The sequence below is a fragment of the Ailuropoda melanoleuca genome, chromosome 14 (genome assembly GCF_002007445.2).
Source record: "Ailuropoda melanoleuca isolate Jingjing chromosome 14, ASM200744v2, whole genome shotgun sequence".
Lineage (NCBI taxonomy): Eukaryota > Metazoa > Chordata > Mammalia > Carnivora > Ursidae > Ailuropoda > Ailuropoda melanoleuca.
In genome coordinates, this window is record NC_048231.1 from 33894919 (window position 1) to 33912012 (window position 17094).

The 17094-nt window shown below is 53.4% G+C and overlaps 1 long non-coding RNA gene across 1 annotated transcript; it reads right to left on the reverse strand.

Annotated features, from left to right (window-relative positions):
• Positions 1 to 4821: 4821 nt before the first annotated feature.
• On the reverse strand, positions 4822 to 14377 carry LOC117795921. The gene is made up of 3 exons (XR_004620110.1): positions 14267 to 14377; positions 5284 to 5436; positions 4822 to 5068 (listed from the first exon to the last, which is right to left on the reverse strand). It is a non-coding gene; the product is annotated as an uncharacterized LOC117795921 (long non-coding RNA).
• Between the last annotated feature and the right edge of the window lie 2717 nt (positions 14378 to 17094).

Here is a 17094-nt window from a genome sequence, read left to right on the forward strand (position 1 = left end):
CATGCAAGCTCTTCCCGGGACTCCCAGATGGCCCTCAGTAAATCGTGAGGCGGGTGCTGACAGGATCACCCCTTCCTTACAGGTGAGTAAACTGAGGCACAAGCAGTTTAGATATGCACCCATGCGGGGTGCAGAACCATGGGTCAGACCCAGCAGTCCGTGCACTTGACCGCTATGCGGCTCACGGGTTGATCGTGGTCTTCCTGGAGCCAGCCTCACGGGACCTCAGGGAGCAAATGGGTGATGGAGGCGGCCAAGGCTGTAAGCTGCAAGGGGCTGTGCAAATGTGGAGTGCCCAGAAGAGAGGAGAGAGGGGTCCTGGGGGGGCAGGAAGAGAGATCTGGATTAGACAGGGCTCTTCAAAGAAACGGAACCAATAAGATATATAGAGAGAAAGTGACTGACACACACACACACACATACACACACGTGTGCACACGCATACACTGAGCCCCTGGTGGCTTCCCTTGACCTGTGGACAGAGTCCAAACCTCTTTCTCTGGCCGACAAGGCCTTTCTCCACCTCTCCCTCTCTTTAACCCCCAGACCCATCCCTGACGCCCTCTATTCCTCCAATACCCATGAGGCCCCATCAAGCTCACCCACTTCCACTCATCACAAAAAGCCTTCTTCCTCCCGTCCTACCCATGAGTTACATCCACTCAGCCCCCGGATCTTTGCACATGCTGTTCCCATCGCCTGGGCTCTATGCTGCCCATTCTCTGTGCCAAAGCTTTCTTCTCCCAGCAGCGGCTTATAACGTCACCTCCACGGGGACCGGTCCCTGACACTTAGTACAAAAGTGGCTGAACCATGACTGTGTGTAAAATCACATGTTTAATATCTGTCTTCCCTGAATGTCTTGGTTTCTCCAGCAAGAAGGCTGCTTGGCCCTCGTGGAGTCCCCAGGCTGTGAGCAGGGCACTTAGTAGGCCTGCACAGCATTTAAAAGGATATATGAATGTCCATCGTGATCCAAACATGTGTTTCCAATTGCGTACAGTGAGCGTTCTTTCTCATCCCTCACCATATGTTGTTTGCCTAGATGACTAAGGCTCACGCTCAGAAATGTCCCCATCATTGCACAACCCCCAATCACACGCCAGCCGCGTGGCAGCAGCCTGCCCGGAGACCTCTCACCCCCACGGGACTCCTCATCGCCCCCTCCCCTTCCTCACCCAGAGCCTCCAGCCCCACATTCCGGACCTGCTGAAGCCCCAGGTCTCATGCCAGCTTCCGTCTTTCCTTTCTAAGGGGACAACCCAACCGCAAGCTCAGACCCAAGACGCAGCTCAGCCACCTATTCTCTGTGTCTCTGGGCCAGGTGACTTAACTTGGGTCTATACAGCAAGAAGCTGGATCAGAGAATGGCCACGGGCCCTCAGCCCTGACTGCGACCCACAGCCGTCTGTCTCCTTCTGCATCTTGGCACGAACGCCCCTTCTCACTGCCAAGACTTTCTCTGCCTGGGGGCGGAATCCGCTGCTCACCTTTCCGCCCCAAGGAACTCTTAAGCCACCAGATCGTGCCACCCCAGCCGCGCCAGCCCGGGGGTGAGCGTGGGACCGTACACAGAAAACAGGGCTTCCCTCCGTCTTTCCCTGCCTGCGATGGCAGAAAATGGAGTCAGCTACGAGCTCAGGGATGCGGGCAGCCTCTAGAATCTGGGAAAGGCAAGGGAATTAATATGGTGATCCAGACGGCTGGGAGCCCAGGAGAGGGAGGGTATTGAGGCACGGAGGTGAGCCCAGCTCCCCCCACCATGGCTCAGCGCATGCAGTCACCTCCCAAGTAAATGCCTTGCACAGAAGCCTTTGGCTGTGTCTCCACTCTGCAAGGAGTTTCTTCCAGCACGTGCCCAGATCTGCAGTCAGACACCAGGTATCCCAGGCTACGGGTCAGCGGGGGATCGAGAGCCTGCAAGGGTGCTTAGACACCGGACCTGGGGTCCGAGCGCTGAGCACACCCCCATCTCTTAGTTCGTGAGCTAGAGCAAGTTACTGCTTCCCTCTGAGCCTCAGCACCCCTACAGGGAAAAGGAGACACCTACTTCACAGGTGTGTTTTGAATATTAAATTAAGTAATAATTATAAAAAGCCTTCAGCCTAGTTCTGTCCACCAGCAGGTGCTGATAGCAGCTTATGATCATTCCTTATGATTGGTGAGGGTGGGAAGGTGAACACTTCCCGACCGGCTTGAGGGTTCTTTTCAGGATGTGTCCCCTGCCTGCACCTTCGAGGGGGTCCTGGTCCAGGTGGAAACTTCCAGAGCAGATGGCCAAAGTCCCAGAGCTGTGCATGAGCTCCCACGACCTCGTCTGGCAGAAGATGACAGGCCTCAAGCTGTCCTGTCGCCCTCTTGAGTAAAGGAGCATGTAATTAAATGACAGAAATTAAGGAAGTGTGGGAGCACCAGAGTGACCCCGGAGAGGGGGGCGGAGAAGGGAGCACAGCGACTGTACAGGGCACGGAGCTGCCTCTGGTCATTGAGCCAGCATGCTGCAACCTCCCCGACCCCTAAACAACAGGTGTGGGAAGGCGGGTCCGGTTCCGGGAGCTGCCCGTGGCCATGTGTCCATGGGACGTTTAATCCCCGACTGGGGATAATAGTAAATGACAGGAGCGTGCCAGGTCCTATGCGTGCAGGACCCCTGAGGTCCTTACACAAGCCATCCTCTCAGGACTGTTTCCAGCTGCATTTGACAGATAAGGAAGCTCCATTAGGGCCTGGCTTGAGATTCACAGCAGAGCCAGACTGTGGACCGGGCAGCCCACGGCCTCCACCGCGCAGGGTGCCTGCCAGCTCCTGAGTTCCAGAATGTACCACAAAGCAAAGTTGTTCACATGGCCTGAGGCTGGTTGATGGGTAAAGATTCCCTCTTGAAAACATTAGTTCATCCATCTGCCCACCACACTGGAGCTGCCAATATGTAAAGAGCCTCCAGGGATAAAGAAAATGTGGTCCACATATACAAAGGGACATTACTCAGCCATCAGAAATGATGAAAACCCACCATTTGCAGCAACATGGACAGAACTGGAGGAGATTATGCTAAGTGAAATAAGTCAAGCAGAGAAAGTCAATTATCATATGGTTTCACTTATTTGTGGAACATAAGGAGTAGCAGGGAGACATTAGGAGAAGGAAGGGAAGAACGAAGGGAGGGAAATTAGAGGGGAAAACAAACCATGAGAGACTATGGACTCCGGGAAACAAGCTGAGGGTTTCAGGGGGAGGAGGTGGGGCATGGGCTAGCCCAGTGAAGGGTATTAAGGAGGGCACGTATTGCATGGAGCACTGGGCGTTATACGCAAATGATGAATCATGGAACATTACATCAAAAACTAAGGATGTACTGTATGGTGACTAATATAACATTAAAAAAAAGGACAGGCGGACAAAGATATGCAAAGCCTCATGGAGCACCTGCTTGCCTCCAGATGCCAAGGGAAGGGGAATGACCTCTCTCAACAGACATGGTCTACGACAGGGACACACAGGGGCCATGGACTGAATGGTGTCTCCCAAGAAAGATTTGAAGTCCTAATCCCCGTACCTGGGAATGTGAAATTGGGAAATAGGGTCTTTGCAGGTGATTGAATTAAGATGAGGTTATTAGGGTGGGCCTGATCCGATATGTCTGTGTCCTTATAAAAGTGAGAGAGATCTGGACACAGACGCGCTGGGAGAACTCCACGTGAAGATTGGAGTGAAAATGTCACAGCCAAGAGGCTGGGACAGAGGGCTGGACCCATCCATCCCCAGCACCCTCAGCGTGGCCCTGCCGATGCCCAGTCTCAGACCTCGGCCCCCAGAGCCATTGGACAAGAGGGGTCTGCTGTGGCCTTTCTCTAGCCAGTCTATGGGGCTTTGTGACAGTGGCCCAGACCTAATACCCTCCCTGTGACCCAAACATGTCAGGTCACGGAGCTGTTGTTCAATACTCACTTGAATGCCTGCAACGAAGCAAACATGAAAATGCAGAGTCCCTGCTCTCCATGGGACCGGAGGAAAGTTCAGGGGAGAGTGTGGGGCAGGGGGAGTGGGGCAGATGACATAGGAGGAGAAGACAGGCCAAGGACCACAGACATTCTGCCTTTATTGGAAGAACAGTGGGAAGCACTGAAGGCTTAAGTGACGGAGCTGACCTCTGTCCTCCGCGGGCCCTTGGACTACAGGGCAGAGTCTGGGGAGGGGGCGTCCTGGAGCCAGGGTCCAGGCTGGAAAAGATGGTGGGAGCTGGGGTGATGGGAAGTGTGGTAGTCCCATCCAGTGACTCTGCTTTTCTCTGTGAAATAGCAGGAGGGGCATTAGCTTGGGGTGACAGGGAAGAGGAGGGTTTGGAAGTTGGAGGGAAAGCAGAAGGACCAGTAGATGGGACCAGGGGAGGCTCTGGGCAGCGTCTGGGGCCCTGCTGGGACCGGCAATTCTAAGTCGATGGTGGCATCAGGGCGCTGAGCTGTGGGGGACCCAGTGGCCTGGCAGAGAGGGGACAGAAGGCAGTGAGGGACAAAGCGTACGGGGAGGGACAGGAGGCAATGACTCAGGGAGGGTGAACAGGCAGCAGGAGTAGCCAAATAAGTCATATGGAAAGAAGGGGAGTTATAGGCAAAAAGAGAAATACTGGTTTTGATCAAAGTGGCACTTGGCCATCCATGGGTCTCCTCTCTCCCCCAAACCCCTTTAAAATGTTAGTAGAGGTGTTACCAAAAAAAGATATTACTCTACAAGTTCATAAACCCTGCAGAGTCTGCCATAGCAGCTGAGTTAGGAGATATTTAGTTGGCAGAAAGCAGAAGAAAGATCTGGCCAAATGGAGGTGGTTCCCATCTTATGGCTTGAACCAAGAAAAACACACCACTTGCTCAGACACCACAGGGGCTCAGTCCTTGAGGCACCAGGTGCCTTGGAAGGAAGATGTTGAATATAGGACTGCAAGGGGTGGGGGTAGAGACTGGGAGAAAGTTTCTCTGCAAAATATCTGGGGCGCCAGTCTCCTGTCTGATGCCAGCACCACCTTCTCCTTCCTTCCATTGCCACCTCCAGCCCCAGACGTGAGTTATATCCTCTGGAAAAATCAAAGAAGAGAGGGTAGAGATGAGGCATGAAGCTGAACAGCATAGGATTCAGTGAAAATCTGCCCATTGAGCCCTGGCACCCACAGATCCCTCCCTACCCTGTCCCCAGAAGGCCAGTGGCTGGGCTCTGGCCTCCCCAGGCCAGGGACCGAGGGTTCTGCTATAGGAAGCTGAGAGGATGCAAAGGAAATTCTGTAGCACTGACCTTGAAGGTTCCCCAGCAGCAGTCCTGGCTTGTTGCTGGATTCTTTCTCCATGAGGCGTACCTGTCACTGAGGCCAGGAAGTATGCAGAACCTAGGACCAGCTCACTCCTCAGGATAATAAGACAGCCAGGGGAATTGGCTGTTGGAGGAAACCTGCTCACCCAAAAGCAAAGAGGAAAAGAGACCAAGGATCAGCAGGGCAAAAAATTAGAAGAGACAGTGCAGAAATTTTTTAAATTATAATTAATATCCTCACAAAAATAAAATATTGCACCCACTGCACAAGAACAGGGTGCTATAAGAGGGAATAAGAATACACAGAACTCTTTTTTTTATTTTAATGATTTTTTTATTATATTATGTTAATCACCATACAGTACATCCCCGGATTCCGATGTAAAGTTCGATGCTTCATTAGTTGCGTATAACACCCAGTGCACCATGCAGTACGTGCCCTCCTTACCACCCATCACCAGTCTATTCCATTCCCCCACCCCCTCCCCTCTGAAGTCTTCAGTTTGTTTCTCATAGTCCATAGTCTCTCATGTTTCATTCCCCCTTCTGATTACCCCCCTTTTCTTTATCCCTTTCTTCCCCTACCGATCATCCTAGTTCTTATGTTCCATAGATGAGAGAAATCATATGATAATTGTCTTTCTCTGCTTGACTTATTTCACTTAGCATTATCTCCTCCAGTGCCGTCCATGTTGCAGCAAATGTTGAGAATTCGTTCTTTCTGATAGCTGAGTAATATTCCATTGTATATATGGACCACAGCTTCTTAATCCAGTCATCTGTTGAAGGGCATCTCGGCTCCTTCCATGATTTGGCTATTGTGGACAATGCAGCTATGAACATTGGGGTGCATATGGCCCTTCTCTTTACTACGTCTGTATCTTTGGGGTAAACACCCAGTAGTGCAATGGCTGGGTCATAGGGTAGTTCAATTTTTAACTTTTTAAGGGACCTCCACACTGTTTTCCAGAGTGGCTGTACCAACTTGCATTCCCACCAACAATGTAGGAGGGATCCCCTTTCTCCACATCCTCTCCAACAATTGTTGTTTCTTGCCTTGTCTATCTTTGCCATTCTAACTGGCGTAAGGTGGTATCTCAGTGTGGTTTTGATTTGAATTTCCCTGATGGCTAATGATTTTGAACATTTTTTCATGTGTCTGTTAGCCATTTGTATGCCTTCATTGGAAAAGTGTCTGTTCATATCTTCTGCCCATTTTTTGATTTGTTTATTTGTTTCTCATAAGAATACACAAAACTCTTATACATTAAAAATATCACGACTAAGATGGGAAGAAAAATCTCTGCCAAGTACATACGTATCTGATAAAAGACTTGCATCCTGAATATATAAGGAGTTATCAAAATCCAACAATAAAGAAACCTACAATCCAATTAAAAAGCAGACAAAGGGGGTGCCTGGGTAGCGCAGTCGTTAAGCGTCTGCCTTCGGCTCAGGGTGTGATCCCGGCGTTCTGGGATCGAATCCCACATCGGGCTCCTGCGCTGGGAGCCTGCTTCTTCCTCTCCCACTCCCCCTGCTGTGTTCCCTCTCTCGCTGGCTGTCTCTCTGTCACATAAATAAATAAAATCTTTAAAAAAAAANAAAAAAAAATCTAAAAAAAAAAAGCAGACAAAGATTTGAAAGGACATTTCACCAGAAAGATTATATGATGGCAAATAAGGAGATGAAAGGATGCTCATTATCATTAGTCACTGTGAAATGCAAATTAAACCACAAGGAGGCACCACTACACACTTACTAGATCGGCTAAAATTATGGGGCACCTGGGGGCTCAGTCCGTTAGACATCTGACTCTTGAATTCAGCTCAGGTGGTGATCTCAGGGTCATGAGATCGAGCCCCATGTCAGGCTCAGCATTGCGCATGAAGTCTGCTTGAGATTCTCTCTCCTTCTCCCTCTGCCCCTGCCCCCACCCACCCCACCCCTACCCTGTGCACACGCTCTCTCACTCTCTCTCTCTCTTTCTCAAAATATAAATAAATAAAGATTGGCTAAAATTAAGAAGACTGACCTTACCAAGTGTCAGTGTAACTATGAGCTAACTGTGACTGCCATACATTGCAGGTGGAAAAGTAAAATGATTCATGCAGTTTGGAAAACTGTTAAGCAATTCCCAAAAATGTTGAACATACACTTACCATCTCACCCAGCCATTCCCCTCCCAGCTATTTACCCAAGAGAACAGGAACTCTACGTCCTAAAAAGCCTTGCACATGAATATTCACAGCAGCTAATTCTTTTTTTTTTAAGATTTTATTTATTTATTTGACAGAGAGAGACAGCCAGCGAGAGAGGGAACACAAGCAGGGGGAGTGGGAGAGGAAGAAGCAGGCTCCTAGTGGAGAAGCCTGATGTGGGGCTCGATTCCAGAACGCCGGGATCACGCCCCACAGCAGCTAATTCTTAATAGCCCCAACCAGAAACAGCCCAGATATCCATCAACAGATGAATGGAAAAGCGAATTCTAGCACATTCATCTACACAACAGTAGAAGTGATGAGCAATTGGTAGGCCCAACAGCAGAGGTGAATTTTGAAACAATCATGTTGAGTCGAAGAAGCCAGACAAAGAGGGCACCTGCATGCTTACATCCTTATAAATCTCGAAGTAATATAAACGAATCCACGGGACAGAAGGTGGGGGTGGCAGGGCTGCAAGGGAGGGATCCCCAAGGGGCTCCATGGTGGGACGTATGTGTTCGTATTTTGACTGTGGGGATGGCTTTGTGGCGTATACGTCCGTGAAAACCTGCGGAACTGCACACTTGCAATAGGCTCGGCTTATTATGTGTCCATTATATGAACCAATAGAGCGGTTCAAATATGATAACTAATGCTCGAAAGAAGTGTTCAAAAATAACATCAAAGGAAGTTCCCAAAAGAAGGGAAACAATAATAATAATGAGCAAGAAAAATTCTAAGAGTTCGAGGTTCCGTACAGGTGGTTCCAAACTAAGCCATAGAAGTTGCAGAAAAAGCAAACAGAAGCAAGGCAGAGGGAGGAACTTGTCGAAGAAATGATAAAGGAGCCCTTATTTGGAGAAGAGGGTCTCTGCAGATGTGATGAAGACGACAAGATTCTGGATTGTCCATGTGGACCCTCGATACCATCCCAAGTGTCCTCATGAGAGGGAGACCTGGGAGAGCAGACGCTCACAGAGAAGGCAGGTGACAGGCGGGCGGCGGGGGGAGGTGGCCAGAAACCAAGGAGCACCAAGGAACACTGGCCACTAGAGGCTACTGGGAAGCACGCAGCCCAGCCGACACCCGTATCTCGGACCCGTGCCCCCCAGAACCGAGAAGAACACCCTTCTGCTGTCATAAGCATGTCGTAAGTCATTTGTCACAGGAGCCCTAGGAAACCAATATACCTACTCGTGGCGGGACACATGGCTCCCCAGTCACACGTGGGCACAACAACATGAAAACTAATGCACCCAAACTGTTGATATGATCACACTGGGGGGCGGAGGGAGGGGAAGCAAGAGGAACATCTATGTATGTGGTGATGCACCAAGATGCGGGGACAGGCGGGGGGCCGCGTCCGGGGAGGCTCAGAAGCCTGACAAGGCCAGATGCAGATTGGCCAGGCTGTGGGATGTCTGCAGGGGAGGGCTGTGAGCGCCTTTATTCTTGTGGGTATCCCCTGCGTCTCTGAGTGCCCCTGCTGAGTATGGGGGTTCCCCATCCCTGAGTCTTGGAGGACTGCCGACGCGTTCCTAGCCTCTCTTGCAAGTTGGGATGCAGGTACGCTACCAGGATTTCCCATCAGACGTTCCCACGTGGGCCTTTGAATCCGAAGCTAGTGAACACCTGGGAAGCCGTCTGGGAAAGGTGGTGGCAGCCGCGTCCCGCTCCCTGGTGCACCAGGGACAGCAAGGCGTCCAGCCCCAGCCTGGGAGCAGCAGCAGCGGTGAGACCCCCGCCCAGTGGGGCAGCAGCAGTGTCCGCACAGAAACGGCCCCAAGGGGGCTTCGGTGCACCACGCGGCTGGCTGCATGGCCCCCTGCCCCCGACCCCCGGGGACCTGAGCGTTTGGTCACGGCCTTGGGTGCACAGACTTGCCCCGGGTTCTACTGTCTGTCTCTAGGTGCTGTGTGTGCAGGGGGCCAGGGAGAGAACTCATCTGTACAGTCAATCAGCAAGTGCTGATTACACGTCCGCCTGCGCCAGCACCACGGCTTCCTCAGTCATTTGACATCACCCGCTCCGGCTCCCATCTGATTGCTAAAATGTCCTCTTTCCTCAAAAAAAACCCTGGAATCAAAAAAGTGACCCTCGGAGAAGGAAAAAGGTCACCTCCTTACTTTCTGAATCACTCCGGTCTGGGAAGGGAACTCAGCTCAGGGCCCGGAAGGGCGGCCAGCCACCACCCACACGGTCTCTGCCTCGTAGGGGGGCCCCCTCGCCTATTTCTGGCGACAGGGAACTTGGGATCCTGCTTGCAGCTCGACACCCTCAGGGTTCCTGACCGGGTGGCATTTAGGAAGGCGGGGTTTATTTATGGGGCAGGAACAACAGGACATGCTCCCTGTCACTGTGACACCGAGGCTTTCCTCCCTCGGCCCCAGAGCACCCCTCTCCCACGTCTCCAGTCTGCTTCTGTGACCCACCGAGAAACACATGGACCCACTGCCCCTGCCAGTGGGGCTGGGAAAGGAAAAGCCCAGCCGAAAGTACCCCAGTTTCCCCCCTAGGCACAGGGTGGGTGGGGGCCTCTGGCTCTGAGGTACCCCTCCCCGCCCCAGGCTCCCTCAGAGACCCTCCCAGGCTCCAGGCTCCCACTGTGCCCGCCCCAGGGCCCCTTGTAAGTGCTGTCACCTTGCCTCACCTCCTGCCGCCGCAAGCGGCCTTTCTCAGAGCGCAGACAGTGTGGCTCTGTGGGGACTGGGCCGCCCGACGCGTTCTTCAGCTCCCCCTCTCCCTTCTGTTGATGATTCCAGTGTCACTCACCTCACAGAGCTGTGACAAGGCAGCCAGGTGAGGAAATGGAGGGGAGGGTCCTCTCCTGCCTCTGAAGTGCGTGGGGAGGGAGCTGCTCATCTCTCGACCATGAGAAAGCAGGGACCAGCCTTCCCAGGTTCTGTGAACCCTGAATGGGCACAAGAGAACAAATCTGGCCCCTGGGGGTGTTTGAGGGACAGATGGATGGATGGACAGATGGACGGATGTGTTAGAATTCTGGGGAGGCCACAAGGCATCGTGGAAAAGATGCAGTTGGGAATCAGAAAGCACCCGGGTTCACGGCTGTCTGCGGCCTTCCTTGAGCGGTTATTGAGCACCTAGTGTGTGCCTGCCTGTGGCCTGGAGGATACTGTGGATACAGCCCTTGCCCTCATGGAGCTATGAGTTAAGGGGACACACAGGCGAACAAGCTCACAGCACTGCACAGGGCGGCTGTCCCACAGAAGAGCCCCCAGGGGACACAGGAGAACAGGCGGGGTGGGGGGGACACCTTCTTAGCCAGGATGGCAGAGAAGTTTCCGTGGGAAGGAGCCACTGAGGCTGGGACTTGGGACTCAGGAGAAGAGGGCTTGGCGGGGAGCCAGAGGGAAGAACTTTCCCCGGGGAGGGACCTGCAGTGCCAGTGTCCTGAGCAGGAAAGCACTGGCTGGACCACCGGGCCTGGGGCTGGGCTTTATTTTAGATGCGAAGAAGCCTCAGGAGGGTGTCTCTGGACAGAACGCAGAGCACTAGTTGCCAGAGAGTAGGGGAGGCGTGAGAACAAAGGGGCCCTTGCTGAGGCCTTCCACGGTGCTGGGGGGCCATGGGGTGCAGGCTACACGAGTTTGCATTTGCCAAAACCTACAGACCCGGACACCACCAAGAGTAAATTTTACTACGTGCAAATTTCTTTTTCTTTTTTTTTTTTTTTAAGTTTTTAAATTACAAACCGATTCCTTGTGCAGCGGGAAGAGGAAGGGTGGGGGGCGGGGCCAGGGGAGACTACCTGGGGCCCCTGCAGGGATCTTGGTGAGAGTAGCTGCGTCATGTACCTGAACTCAGATTGTTGACCTTGGGGAGCCCCGGGTTCCTCATTGAGGACATGATGCTATGATTTCCACCTGCAGGCTGACCGTGTGGACGGGGGTGACACCTGTAACCTGCCTGGTGGGGCCTGGCCAGAGCGACATGCTCAGCACTTAGGAGCCTGGCTGATTATGCTTTGCCAGAGGGTGGCTGCGACTGACCTCAGCGTGGCCAGACGGGAGCTCTCCAGCCCCGTAGCTGCCGGGGCCGGGAGGGGCCAGGGGCTGCGTTCAGAAAACAGACCTGAAAGTAAACCCGAGGGGAATTACTCAAGGGTGAAGGGCACCTGGATGCAGGCCCCGGCTTGTGGCTCCAGCCACCCTGCACAGAGGAATGTGGCCCAGAATGTTATGTACTTCTGTGTTTCTCTCCCAGGCAGGCCGGAGCACTGGTGTTGGGGTGGAGGGCAGACAGGTCCCAAGGACAGCCTGGCTTGTGGGACGACCGTCTGGGAAGAGGAGACTCTGGACTGGTGCCCCGCATCGTGCAGGCCAGAGCACCGGGGTCGGGAGGCCTGATTCCTGCTCCAACTCAGCCTCTCTCAGAGCTGGGCGACTCTGGGCCAAATAGTCAACCTCTCTGCTTCATTATAAGATGCCAATGAGGGGCGCCTGGGGGGCTCAGTCGGTTAAGCATCTGCCTTTGGCTCAGGTTATGATTTGAGGGTCCTGGGATGGAGCCCCACGTTGGGCTCCCTGCTCAGCAGGGAGTCTGCTTCTCCCTCTCCCTCTGCCTGGGGCTCCCCCTGCTTGTGTTCCCTGTCTTTGTCAAATAAATAAATAAAATCTTAAATAAAAAAAAAAGACTCCGAGGGGGAGCACGTGGGCCTGCACCTCAGTGAACTGAAGATATTCTAGCCGACACTGCCGGTGAAGGGGGTACAGATGCTGGGGCTGAAGGGTTGGCCCCTGAGTCAGCAGAAACGCGTGGAAGCCCTAGGTCGAAGTGCCCCTCGCTCCCCAGCAGCATCGGAGGCCGAGCGCATGGACCCGAGTGCGGAGCACGCGGGAATGACACGACCGGGACAGGTGCGGTGGAAAACAGTCCCGCGGGTCCTCAAGAAGGTAAAATAGGGCTACTGCATGACCCAGCAATTCCACTCCCGGCGTGTGCCCCAAAGAACTGAAAACAGAAACTCGGATCCTTTTACACAGATGTTCATGGCTGTGTGGCTCACAACAGTTAAAAGGGAGAAACAGCCCAAGTGTCCGTCAACAGTGAACGGACGGACAAAGGCGGGCTGTAAACAGGCTGGAAGCACAGACCCCGCCCCGGGGGAGCCTCCCCGACATCAGGCGGAGCGAATGTTCACAGACCGTGCGATCCGATTGATAGGAAATACCCAGAATAAGTAAATCCCAAAACACGAAGCAGGTGGCTGGCTACGGGGGCTGGGGAGGGGGGAAACGCGGAGTGACTGCCATGGGGTGCGGGGTTTCCTTTGGGGGGAATGGAAATGTTTCGGAACCAGACAGAGGAGATGGTACCAAGTGGTGAATCTGCTCCATGACAATGAGCTCTTAAATGGTTAATTTCTGTTGTGTATTTTGTAAAGGCAGGGAAGGGAGAGTGCCTGTGGTCCATACTGCGGGAAGAGGGGACTAATCCAGTGAGGGGCAGGGCTCCCCAGTCCCCACTAGGCTGCCAGCGGCCCCCGTGGCCCACGTGACATCCTGGTTTACCATGAGGAGCCTGGGACCCTGCCCAAGCTAGAGCAGCCGTGATGGTGCGGGGCTGGAGGTCACATCCGCACCCCTTAAGAACCCCTGCCTCCGCCTGGTGCTCAGCCAGCACGCCGCATACCCCCCGGCCACATACCCCCCTTCACCGGAGCCTCACGCCCGCCAGGCGGGAGTATCGCCCCTGCGGTACCAGGGGGAGCAGATGCACAGAGCAGTTAGAATCTAAAATCATGGGTATGAGCCACCCCAGCGACAAGGGACGGGGTTCAGGAGCCCCTGAGGGAAGACAGGTTTGGGGTACTTGGAGAGCACAGACAGAAAGTGAGGGGCTGCAGAGCCCCGAGCTCGAGCTCGGTGGGCAGGGGGCTTCTGGAGCAGGTGCATGGCGCCAGCTGGAGAGCGAGGGGAAGGCAGCCCAGGTGAGGGAGGGTCAGCTAGGAAGGCCAGCTGGGGTCCACGGGGCTGCCCTCCACCCCAACAGCCCACGGGGGCTGCAGACCTAGGCGGTGAAGGGGCCACTGGTAGACACATGGGACGCGAGTTCCCATCCAGGACTGGTTGCCCTCCCTACCCAGTCTCCCCTGAACAGGGGGCCCACAGCGCCACCTCTGGCGGCCAAGGGGATGGAACCCAAATTTGGGATTTGGGAGGGCAAATGGGGGTGGGGAGGGTCATTCGCTGTCCCTCCAGCTCCCCCTCTCTGCACATCCCCAAACATCTTAGCCAATCACCCAGCCTTCCCCCATCCCCGCCCCCTCAAGTCCTTGGAGGAGAAGCCTCAGCCGATGCCACCAAAGTCCACCTCCACTGTTCCCCGGACTCCCCCTCCTGGGGACCCTGGCTCAGCGGTCAGTCCCGAGAGAAGAGGGTCCCAGGGATGCCAGGAAGCAGCCTCCCCTCCTCGCGCTGAGGATTTCCCAGCCCCAGCCGCAGGAAGTGAGTAACCACCTCTCAAGACCTACTGGCGACAGCCCCAGGGCCAAGGACAGAGTTAGGAAGTGTGGCTAGGCTGACGGGCAGACAGAGGGCTCCTTTCCACGGAGCCTGGGGTGCTCAACAGCCTGCCAGGCCCAAGGGGAGCACGCCCCACCGCCCACCTCACAGAACAGCAAGGAGATGGACAGAGGGACTGAGGAGGGACGGGCCTCCCCACTGCTGTCTCCCCCACCCTAGAGCACCTCTCCCGCCCACCTAGGAGGTCTGCATACCAGGAATAGCAGGGATCTCACTCACTCTGGGAATCCGGGAGGGTTAGGTGTTGTGGGAAAGGCCAGTCAAACAGAAACTGTGGGGAAAACTCCCATATCCCGAAGTTAAACAGAAACAGACGAGCTTGTGTTTTGCAGTGTTGTCCAGTCTGATAAGAAAGCACATAGGCACATACAAGCTATGAAACAAGGAGTGATGTCATTTTGGTGATTCCACCGACAACTCAAACACACTGATATTCGCATTTAAAATTGGCATTGAGCAATATGAAGATAAATGGTAAAATGCCTGCTAGTAATTTACACTTTCAACCTTGCTCTCCTTAGAACGACATTAAATAGCCAACAGCGTTATCATCAGGCAGTGGGCAGCCACAGGGCCAGAGCTGGAACTGTGCTCAATGTCAAGGCCTCTAGCAGGGCCGTCCGTGTGAGGGACTCTGGGAGCGGGGACCAGAGGCGGGACGGAGGGCTGGGATGTGCTCTGTGGGGTTCACAGGTGTGGCTGTTAGGGCCAACCAGTCAAAATTACAGGTTTTGCATGTGTTTTGCTATGCATCAAAGTCAGAGCTTACCTTTCAGTTCTGCCTGCCGGTTTTCTAGGACTGGTCTGTCTTCGGGGTGTGTGTGACAGATCAGCCCTTCCCTCAGTGGCTGCCGATCACAAAGAACACGGGTTGGCTTTCTGGTCAGGACGGTGGCGTTCTGTACAAAAGCACAGCCCACTCCTGGGGGCCAGTGACAAGGGCCTTCCTAGGTAGGGGGGGTGAGGGGTGGGAGTGACAACCCTGGCCTCACACACAGATGTTGGAGAGAACATTCCAGAACACGGGGGTGGAGGGGCAGACATTTATAAACAAGCATAGGTACATACATGTCTACAGCTTGCTTTTGTGCTGTTTTCTCTGCACACAGGTGCGCTGGCTGGAGCTGGGAGTCCTGGCAGGCCTGAGTCCCTCTAAGGGCCCCAGCCAAGCAGACCCAATGGAGAGGAGTATAACAAGTCAGTGGTCGCAGTCATTTTGCAGGAAGGGTTTAGTCAAATTGCCTCATAGAAAACGAAGGACAGAAAACATGCAAACACAGATAAAAATTAGAGGGAGTTGTTCCTGAGTCCACATGAAGCTCCTTTTGAAATGGTTCCCCACCCAGGCTCTGCCCCTAAGCAGGGGACTGGCCTCAGTGGCAGACTGCTCCCAGGCAAGGGTGTGTTGGATACATTCACTTCTGTCGAACAATGCACAGTCTAGTTATGTGGGTGTCTGCTGGATAAGTGGGCGGGTGAGCGGATGGATGGATGGATGAGTGGATGAGTGAATGGGTGGATGGGTTAGTGTATGAATGGGTGAATGGGTTGGTTAAAGGATGGATGGATGGGTGGATGAATGGATGGATGGATGGATGGATGGATGGATGGATGAATGGATGGATGGATGGATGAATGGATGGGTGAGTGGATGGATGAGTGGATGGGTTAGTGTATGAATGGGTGAATGGGTTGGGTAAAGGATGGATGGATAAGTGGATGGATGGGTATTTGGATGAATGGGTAGATAGACCTGTAGGTGAATGAAAAAGTAGGTGATTCTTTTATAAGATTTAAACTTTATTTTCATGGCAAGACACAACACAATGACAATTGTAGGGATGAAAGGTAGAGCTTTTTGTTACTTTCATTCCAAATATGAGACGGCTTCCAGGCAGGTCCACACAAAGGGTTGTACCCAGCTGCAAGGAGCAGCTTACCTGTGGCCAGCAGGGCGGGCTTAGCTAGGATTCCCAGGCTCCCTGTGGATTGGCTAATTTGAATAAGTTTCCCCGAGTTCCAGGGTATGAGGGCTGTCCACAGTTATCTGGTACCTGGCCCCGGGGGGATTAGGTACACAGTGGCCCCGAGTGTGAGAGCCCAGAAAGGGAAGTGTTGGAACGTGAACCGAACTGCTAACAAAAACTGACCAGCCTCCAACCAGAACTTCAAAAGTGGATCAAGACGGTATTGTTCAAAAACTACATTCCAGGGCGCTTGGGTGGCTCACTTGATTAAGCCTCTGCCTTTGGCTCAGGTCATGATCTTGGGGTCCTGAGATCGAGCCCTACATCAATGTCATTGAGCTCTCTGCTCAGCGGGGAGCCGGCTTCTCCTTCTCCTTCTGCCTCTCCCCCTCCCTCTGATGCTAGCGTGTACTCTCTCTCTCTCTCTCAAATAAATAAATAAAATCTTTATTTAAAAAAACCAACATTATTGGGGTATATGGAAAAGGGTGTAGACGGACGGATGCCTTTTGGAGCTCTCTCAGTCAATAGTATTTACAGAAGCATCAAGAGTGGATTCAGATAATTAAGGGTTTTCATCCCATAGACCTGGAACCTGAGAACGTACCAGCTGGGGACTTCGAGAAGTCTCTGCGCTGATGGGTCCCAACATGCTTTGGTCTTCTGGAACTGAGGAAGGCAACAGATCCTCTCCCCTGGGAAAGGCACACACGCACAATTCTGCACACCCGTTTAGTGGGCCCCATGCAGCCTCTCCCCAGAGCCCTGTCTCCACCCGGAGAGCGAGAACTCTCAAGTTAAGGAGGCCTAATGTGGTGGGACAGGCCAGTACTTTGGAGGGTCATTTGAGGCACCCAGGCCCGGGAGGGACTTGACTCAAGTCTATGCAACCAGTCCACAGCCACGTCAGGCCCAGATCCCAATACACCTTCCTGGGACTCAGTTTCCCTATCTCTACGAGGACAGAGTGGAACTGGATCACTATTTGTAGACGTGCCTCAGAGAAGGTAACAGGGAAAGGGGTTCTGACCCTCTTATCTATTCCCCATTCCACTTTATCTGATCTCTTTGGAGGGAAAG